Source organism: Triticum aestivum, chromosome 3A (assembly GCF_018294505.1).
Source record: "Triticum aestivum cultivar Chinese Spring chromosome 3A, IWGSC CS RefSeq v2.1, whole genome shotgun sequence".
In the NCBI taxonomy this organism is placed as follows: domain Eukaryota; kingdom Viridiplantae; phylum Streptophyta; class Magnoliopsida; order Poales; family Poaceae; genus Triticum; species Triticum aestivum.
The window spans coordinates 410,832,829-410,843,329 of record NC_057800.1 but is presented as its reverse complement, the minus strand read 5'-3'; positions in this window follow the sequence as shown (position 1 = coordinate 410,843,329).

Below are 10,501 nucleotides of genomic sequence, written 5' to 3'. Positions count from 1 at the left end.
TTCATTTTTACATATACAACTCCTCTGAACCCAGAACAAGCTTGGGGTTAGGTGGGAGAAAAGAGCAAAAGTACTTCAGTGGAAGTTAGATACAAATGAAGAAATGAAGGCAGGGTGAGCACCCTTGGTCCTATGTTGGAGGAGACTAAAATCCTCCTTAAATCTTTTCATCCAGCCCTCAATGCTTGGAGTAGTTCTTATGAAGTGGTTGTTGTTTCATTCCTTCCACAGACTCGAAGCAACCACTAGAAATATGTCAAAGAAGAGTGGGCGCCCCAAGTTTCTTTACCATGTGGAAGCAGTTGGACGCGGCAAGTGAACGAGGGCCAGTTAATGCCAAGTTTTTGCCAGCAAGTTTTGCTAAACAGGCAAGTGAAAATCATGTGGTCAACTGTTTCTTCGATGGAGGTGCCACAAAGCAAACAACCTTGGTCATCGCCAATGTCAAAGTGGTGTCATTTCAGCATGTTGCGCGTGTTCAATCTGTCATTCATGAGAAGCTATCCAAAGACCTTGATCCGCATGATGCAATGAGAGTGCCAGAGCAGAGCAAATGCTGGGTGGGCATTCACGTCTCGAAAATAGAACTTGTAGTAGTCAGCGGGTCGGTTATCTGCTTTGCCCCAGGTGTAATGCCAGACATCACTCGTCGACGTGGTGGGGTGCATATGTGAGGAGGCTGTAGCGACCCGATCCCAATGGACCGTAATCTCTATGCTTAAGTGTCATCCCTGGATTGATATTGCTGACACACACAGTACTCGAGGATTTATTGCAGAGTTCAATCACACACTTATTACACGAGTGTCTCAAAAATAGTACCTATTACAATAATATGGCTGAAGGCCATATAAATAAGATAACTGCGAAAGCTTCGAAGATAAATGAGTCCATCCAACTCCACGGCAAAACTGAGTGCATGACAATGACCTATCGCACCTTACTCTTCATCTAAAAATTCTACAACATGATAGGTTGCAACCGTGTAGGTCAGTGATGTCTACTACACAACCTTCTTCTCGTATACGTTGTTAGGCCTCCAAGTGCAGAGGTTTGTAGGACAGTAGCAAATTTCCCTCAAGTGGATGACCTAAGGTTTATCAATCCATGGGAGGCGTAGGATGAAGATGGTCTCTCTCAAACAACCTTGCAACCAAATAACAAAGAGTCTCTTGTGTCCCCAACACACCCAATACAATGGTAAATTGTGTAGGTACACTAGTTGGGCGAAGAGATGGTGATACGAGTGCAATATGGATAGTAGATAATGGTTTTTGTAATCTGAAAATAAAAAAACAGCAAGGTAACAAGTGGTAAAAGTGAGCGTAAACGGTATTGCAATGTGCTGGAACAAGGCCTAGGGTTCATACTTTCACTAGTGCAAGTTCTCTCAACAATAATAACATAATTGGATCATATAACTACCCCTCAACATGCAACAAAGAGTCACTCCAAAGTCACTAATAGCGTGGAACAAATGAAGAGATTATGGTAGGGTACGAAACCACCTCAAAGTTATCCTTTCTTATCGATCTATTCAAGAGTCCGTAGTAAAATAACACGAAGCTATTCTTTCTGTTCAATCTATCATAGAGTTCGTACTAGAATAACACCTTAAGACATAAATCAACCAAAACCCTAATGTCACCTAGATACTCCAATGTCACCTCAAGTATCCGTGGGTATGATTATATGATATGCATCACACAATCTCAGATTCATCTATTCAACCAACACAAAGAACTTCAAAGAGTGCCCCAAAGTTTCTACTGGAGAGTCAAGACGAAAACGTGTGCCAACCCCAATGCATAAGTTCACGAGGTCACGGAACTCGCAAGTTGATCACCAAAACATACATCAAGTGGATCACATGATATCCCATTATCACCACAGATAACCATGTGCAAGACATACATCAAGTGTTCTCAAATCCTTAAAGACTCAATCCGATAAGATAACTTCAAAGGGAAAACTCAATTCATCACAAGAGAGTAGAGGGGGAGAAACATCATAAGATTCAACTATAATAGCAAAGCTCGCGATACATCAAGATCGTACCACCTCGAGAACACGAGAGAGAGAGAGAGATCAAACACAAAGCTAATGGTACATACCCTCAGCCCCGAGGGTGGACTACTCCCTCCTCGTCATGAAGAGCGCCGGGATGATGAAGATGGCCATCGTAGAGGGATTCCCCCCTCCGGCAGGGTGCCGGAACGGGTCTAGATTGGTTTTCGGTGGCTACGGAGGCTTCTGGCAGCGGAACTCCCGATCTATTCTGTTCTACGATGTTTTTAGGGTATATGGATATATATGCGAAAGAAGTCGGCCAGGGGAGCCACATGCACTACAAAAAAAACACTTCCGTGATGATACGTGTTTGTCACAGTAGGTCGTGTTTTCTGTCATGCATGTACATCCATGACGATTTTATGACAGAATCAAGATAGTCATACCTGTGTTGTCGTAGAAGTGTTCCATGACATTACCAAAATTATCATCATGGAAGTGTCCACTTCCATGATGATAAATCGCGCGTCACAGAAGTGCTTTCGTCAAGGGTGACCGACATGTGGCATCCACTGTAACGGAACGTCGTTAAGCTATCGGGTCGGGTTTTGGATCCGATAACCCGTTAACAGCCCCGACCAATGGGGAATTTCCACGTGTAAAATCATCATTGGCTGGAGGAGACACGTATCAAGTTTGTGTTGGCACATGTGTCACTCATCCCATGGGCGAGACGCGTCTATGATATGTTGACACGTGGACCGGCCCATCAAGTTTAAATGGGCCGGCCCAACTAAAGGCCCACAAGATTTTGCGGACCATAATGGGCCGGCCCAGCTAAAGGCCCACGAGATTTTGCGAACCATAATGGGCGGGCCTAGCTAAAGGCCCACAAGATTTTGTGGGCCATAATGGGTCGGCCCAGGTAAAGGCCCACAAGATTTTTGTGTGCCATAATGGGCCGGCCCAGGTAAAGGCCCACAAGATTCTTGCGGATCATAATGGGCCGGCCCAGCTAAAGGCCCATGAGATTTCGCCGACATTAATGGGCCGGCCCAGCTGTAGGCCCACAAGATTTTGAGGACCCTAGTAGGCCGGCCCATTAAGTGGCTGCCATGTTTTGGGCCAAATGTCAGCCCATATTTGATCCGGTCCATTAATGGCCTGCCACGCTCCGGGCCAAATAGTGGCCCATATGAGATCCGACCCGTTAAAAGCCTGTCATGTTCTGGGCCAAATTACGGCCCAGATCAGGTCTGACCCTTTAAGAGGCTTTGGGCTCAATTATGGCCCATATCAGATTCGGCCCGTCAACTAGACACTATGCTTTTGGGCCCACTTGCTAAAGGCCCATTTAGTAATTCGGCCTGATATTAGTTTTGGCCTGTTAAGGGCCCATTTAACATTTCGGCCCTATATTAATTTAGGCCTGTTAAGGGCCCGTTTGACATTTTGACCCTATATTAATTTCGGCCTATTAAAAGCCTGTCATATAGTTGGGCCTAACTACGGCCCGATTTGCATCCGGCCTGCTCGCAGCCGATATCTGATTGGGCCAAACAAGGACCGAGACAATTTTGGCATGTTAAAAGCCCGTGATTTGATTCGCACAATCATGGGCCGGGGTTCATTTTGGGCTGCTGCCGGCCCGTGAGCTGTTCGGCACGTTTCAGGCCTAACCTACGTCGTGATTGCATGACGACCTGATTATGTACCGTAATTTTACGGTTTGGCCGGTTTACTGCGAAGATAGGATATATATACAGTAAAATAACTGCAACATCATGAATAAGAAAAAACCTAGACTATACAATAAAGAAATTACGGCATATTACATCCACTGGGCATCACAGTTCGCCACTATGATAATAAAGCACAAACAGACATCAGATTACATACACTGGGCATCAAAGATCGCCACCAGTGCAAATAAACACGCCGACAAAATAATATACAAAACCGACAACACTTCAATAGAGTTCAAGAAAGGTTAGCCCTGCTGGGGAGCTGCAGCGCAAGCAGCTGAGCAAGATGATGAGACTGTGCTTGTTCAACACTTATATCTTCCTCACTCTGAAAGATAAACAAGTAGACAGATGACATGTTTTGCACATAAAAGTATAAGTGCTGACAATTCATCACATTTCTTACTGATGAATAAAGTGACACAGTTTAAAATTGCATTAACACAATATGGTATTGTTCAGGTCAAGACATGGCAGGAAATGACATTGTGAAGGAGTTGGCAGCTTCACGACACCACTGGATTATAGATCAAGAACTCATAAGTATCAATGGTTAGTGTGCTGTCAATTTATACCATTTCAGATTGGCAAATAAAGAGACAGTTTAAATAATAGTAGAATGATATGACATTGTTCATAGTTAAGACACTACAGAATATGACATTGTGCTGTAGTGGGTAGGTTCACCACACCACTGGATTACGGATGAAGAACAGAAGCATATATGCAGTGCAAAAGAAGATCACTTGCTCTGTATAGTTTAATTTACATGGTATGAAGAAGGAACTTGGTTGTACAACTGAAAACTTAAATTGAGAAAGGACAAACTTTTTTTATGAACTACATAATAAACTTTAAACAAGCAATTTGATGCAAACACTAAAAATAAACAATTGTTGCAGTCATGCCTAACCAAATATATACAACAAAGTTTCAAGGCTTGAGATGGACAAACTTACATTATTGGTGAAGACAGGCTCTATAAAGGTCTTGTCCATGCTGATGGGGGGGGGGCAATTCAAGAAGTTTAACACAAAATCTTCTTCAAAAGCATTGCCTTTATTCTACATTTGTTTAAGAGTAAATATAGATGTGATAATATACGAAAAAATGGAGAATATTTAAGATAAGATGAAGAGTGATGCTACATAACCAAGTAGCTATAAATGTAAGTGCAGCGATACAGGCAAAAGGTACAGCCAAGAGCAATGCACAGCTAAACTTCTTCAATACCAACCTTATGGTAAGAGTAAATATAGATCTGATGTGTAGAAAATGGAGGGCAAAGGAAAATAAGCTATAGAGTGATGGTACATGAACAACTACCTATCATTATAAGTACACTGATAAAGGACAGCATGTACTTACAAGAACAATGCAGAGCTAAAAAGAACATTGGCATTGGATGTATTCTACACTAATGTAACCATTCATACAGATCAGATAAATTGGAGCGAACAATTGATAAGCAAGCTATCATGCATACTGCTGTCACATAATGAACCAGGTATGTATGCAAGTACAGTGATACATGACAACAGGTACTAACAAGAGCAAAGCAGCGGACAACATATTTGCGATATCCTGTCGTTCTTGTCAAACCGGAATTCTTCTTCGAGCAGATTTCCTGCAAAAAAGATCCGTAAGGCACATGCGGAAAAGTAGAAGTTCAAATTGTCATGTGATTTCATAGACAGTACCTCATTCTGGGAACGAGACCAGTGCATAACAAGGTTTTTCCATTCAATGTCTTCTAAATTTAGCACAGGAGACTTCACCGGAAATTCGTTTATAGACTTGCCATCAAAGTGTGATTTCCTCAGGTAACACCGATACTGCTGCAATGCTTACTTTAAAAGAACAAGCAAGCTTTGCTCGTCATGACTATCCAGATTGACCCTCGCCTAGTTACAACAATGTAATGTAAATCATTGATGTGTTCAATCAGCAGAAAACAAGAAAATAATAACCATGAATAATAGCACTTACACGTAAGTTGGACAGGAAGATGTGAAAATGGTGTTTGTCTTCACAATAATCTTCCCATGATGGGAATATATGCACGTAGTCCCTAACAACATTGAAAGCATTGTCTTTTAAACTGGGAATAAATGGAATGGGGTTCCAATCTGCAGGAATTGGCCGTCTCTGTAGTTGGGATAGGTCTTCGGCCGGTGGACTTGCTGTACTTTTTGCTGGAGTGGGATTTTTCTGTGGTACAGCTGGTGCTCTGGTAAATTAAATCGGTATACCTTTTGCTGGAGTGTAGGTCCTGTGTGGTGGGGCTAGTGGTGTGGCCAGTGAAGTATGGGTATAGTCTGCTGTTGTCGGTCCTACATTTTGTGTAACTGGTTGTACAGTCAATATAAGTGGGGTGTTGTCTGATTTCTCCGGCACCACCACGTTTTTCAAGGACTTTGCTGGTGCTCCTTCAGGTTCGGCAATCACCCTCTTCCTTTTTGATGTCTGATGCACAAGAACAACATTTGAGTGGAAAAACATGGTATGATGACAGATGGAATATGTATTGATAATGGATGGGCATGGCATCTCGACATATATGATGAGTAAACTAAGCAGATGGCGGTGCAACAAAGTAAAAGAAATGCAAGACAACATATGCAAGATACCCGCAATCAATAAAACATTGCCAAATTAGAACAGGCACCTTGATGGGTGAACAGGACAGGCCATCTGCCTTTGACTCCTCGAGGTTAGAATGGTCATTAGGATCATATTCTGAACAAGAATCAACAGGTGGGGAGCGTATGAGTTTCATTGCATCCAGAATGGCACTCAATGCCTTGGTGCCAATTTTGTAAGTCATTGCAGCGTTTAGCTTCAAGAGTGGACTGCTGCTAGTGCGACACAAAGCAGCTACACAGATCATAGTGTAGATATAACAGGAAAACCTTAAGCATTAGAGTAAAATCAGTAAAGTGGAACTTGCTGGAATATGTGTTCTAGTATTGCCAGTATGGATAGAAAGGCTTTGGATACCAGCTCTCTTCAAGTGAAGGTGCGGTACTATTAATATCAGTGTAACTCTCAAAGGCGACACAGCTCCCCACATTTCCTTGCTATTCTTATAGGATTCAAGTGGGCAGGCCACTACAAATCCTATTCCTATGTTTACAAGATCCTACGAATCAAAGAGGCTCAAAGTGTCCATCACAACGGACCGTATAGACCTCTACACTGCAAATGTCCCTGCTCATCTTCAGTACAAGGAACAAACTGTACTACTATCATACTCCCTCCGTTCCAAAATATAAGTCTTGGTAGAGATTTCCACTATGGATCACATACAGATGTATCCAGATACATTTTAGAGTGTAGATTCACTCATTTTTCTCCATATGTAGTCCATGGTGGAATCTATACAAAGACTTGTATTTAGGAACGGAGAGAGAACATATTAAAGAAGAATGAAATAGGAACATGGTAAAGAAGAGCAAGCAAATTTTGGATAATAAAATGTTGGTTGCGCAGTGCCCACACATGATGAACCAGAGCACATTAAGAATGCAACTCCCAGCTATCTCTCGACCATTTCAGGCGGTTATATGAAGATCCTACGTCTCCTAAACCTTCTTCTTCCTCGTCTCTGATTCTTCCCATACAGAACACCGCACGGGCCGTCGGCCTTACCACCGGCCCCCACCGCCTGTGTTCCTCCGCCACCCCCGCCCCAACCCCCACCCGCGTCGAGTTTTCTTCATTCGGCGAGGCCCCACAACCACCCGAGCCCCTTCGATCGCACCGGCGAACTCCGGCGAGCTCTGAAAAATCGACTGACCCAATTTTGAAATTTAGTCTACTGTGATTTAACTAGTGTGGAATATAAAAGCGGAGAACCATAAGCATTGGGAGTATAGTGTTGAGCGTGCCATGGCGAATCTGCAGGTGCAAACCGGACAAAGGCAACTTCGCAACCAAGACAAGAAATCAGAGTAAAGCAGTGGCGATCTATTTTCTTGCTGTGATAAATAAGTTAAGCAGTATCGCCTCTGGTGCGGCGCCATGTACGCATCTGCTGAGAATTTGACGGTGCTGCAGTAGCGATGGCTGTCGGCGGCGTAGAAGCAGATCTAGGAGGGTAGACGGTGGCGGCAGGGCGCGGTGGACGATACGGTCATAGGAGCGGCGCCGACAAGGTGGACGATGGCGGGGATGAAGCGAGAGGACGGGATGCAAGGATCCCGGTCCGGAGCCGTGGATGAGAGAGGTCGATCTCTTGTAATGGACGGCGACGTCGGGGTATCAGCTCCCGCATGGTGGAGGAGAACGGCAGTGGATGGGGTGGCGGACGGCGGCGGACGGAGGAGGGTGCGGTGGAGAGGGTGTTTTGGCGCCCACGGAGTATGAATGGGGAAAAGTGAGGTAGAGAGGAAGGGAAGACCATGTATTCAGGGTGCGCTTGTCTCAAATGCGCGGAAATTTACAAACTTAGCCCCCGTTTCAAATTTCTACTACATCACAGCAACATTAGTCGGTTGGGGATAGGACGGTAATCTCGCATACACCGAATATTTGCCGACGAGAGTTTGTTTTTGGCGCCCACCGTGTATGAATATGAATCGGGGAGGGAGTCGATTTCGGCCGAGGACACACTGTGTTTTGGCGTTGACCGTGTATGAATTCGGGTGAGAGGCGGTTACATCACGTTTGGGTGAAATTACAAACCTACCCCTATCGAAACCTATAGAAATCCAGCAGATAGGCTTTGCGTGGCAGGGACAGGCAGTAGCGATTTCCATCTCACAGATTTTGGTTTCGGGCGGTTACTGCGACTTTCCCCGCTTCATTCAAATTTTGCAGAGTGCACGTTTACCGTGCCAACTCAATTCGAATCCCGTTTGTATTCTATTTTTTCGGGCGGGATCCATTTTCAATTGGAATTACATTCTATATACATCATTTTTATATATATACTTTCAAAAGCACAACACCATTTATACATAAATATGGTTTACAAATGGCATGATCTCAGATTCATAAGGTTGTATCCATCAATTTGGGTTTTCAAATATTTGAAACCACTTTATGTTGAAATCCAATGTATGCATTCCTCGCTAACTGTCTCCAATTAATGTGTGTTTCATGCGGATTTTTTACTTCTCAAACATGTATAATGTGTTTCACACACGCAGCATATAGTGTAATCCCGTTTAGACATTAATTGCATATAAACCATGCATTGTTTGTAACTGAAGAATCTATGGATCACCAATATTGATAAACTATATAACATTACACGTGTGCCCAAATTCAAATGAATATGCATGTTTGATACACCAATTTTGCGTTATGATATTATCGATGTCGTGATCTCCAGTTTAAATATTTGAATCCCCTTTAATCCAGATATTCATCTCATATAGCTATCACTCATGCTTATATAGGACTATCTCTCTAGACCTATACGTGTTCATCGTCTCTCAAGTATCTCTCGTGCTACCTGTATGTCGACAATGATCTTTTATCTTCGTAACACACTGGCGGTACTCTCTCCCTCGACCTTCATCGCTCTATCTCTCTCTAAGTATATATCGCTCCCTGTTATGTGTCTCTAACTATGATTCTCCATGTGGAATCTCTTTCTCTCACACAAACACAAAACTTTGTCTCCCGGGGTCTCATTTCTCTCTACTATTCCCATGTGTGCCACTCGCACACCCCTCATACAGAGATGTCTTTCGCTCCTTAGATATGAGAACCTACGACTCTTCCTCTTCAATATCTCTTTCTCACACACAAACACAAACTCTGTCTCCCAGGGTATCATATTTCTCCATTGTTCTCTTGTATGTCGCTCACACACACCCTCTCTCCCTAGAGATATCTTGCGTTCCCTCGTATGTCTCTCTAGCTATCACTCTCGTTGTGAAATATCTTTCTCTCTCGTAGACACAAAACTCTGTCTCTCTGGATCTCATTTCTCTCTGATATCTGTTTGTATGTGACTCACATGCACCCTCTCTCTATGTCTCTCACACCCACACACATAACCCAGCCTTCTGATCCACTCAACTCCTATCTCTAACGCACACTAGCTAGCATCTTTATCTTTCTATTTATCCGTTTCTCCATCAACCTTGTTTCTCGCCCTCACTCTTGATTCCTATCACGCACACTACATATGTTTCTCTCTACATGCAGTCAAGTGCCCTCTCACACACATATATAACTTCACCCTATGAACCACCCGACGGTCATCTCCAACACCCAAACTAGCGGATGTCCCTCTAGCTAGCATATCCATCTCTGTATCTATCTATAATTTCTCCATCAACATTTCTTTCTCGCACGGAGTCTTGCTTCCTATCACCCACACTATATATGTCTCTCCATACATATGCATTTATAGGTTGGTCTCTTTTGCACAATCGTTGTGCCTCACTCCCTCTGCTCGCCATAGATGCATGATCCATCCCACGCCACTATCTCTTAAAGACAAAAACACATGCTCAATTGTCGGGCCTTCTTCCCTGCATTCTCACATGCATGCATATTGTCATACCGATCCGTCTCTCCCATGTCGTTGATCTTATGACTTATGTCCTCTTTCTTTTATCTCGATCATGCGCGCGCACACACACACACATCCCACGTATACATGTATACCTCTCACACATGCACGTTCAAGGTCTCTAGGTCTCCATACGTAGTTAATTACCCTCAATCCTAACGCCACATCGAATCGTTCTCCTCTTTTGTGCACATAACTTCCGCCTGGATGGGTA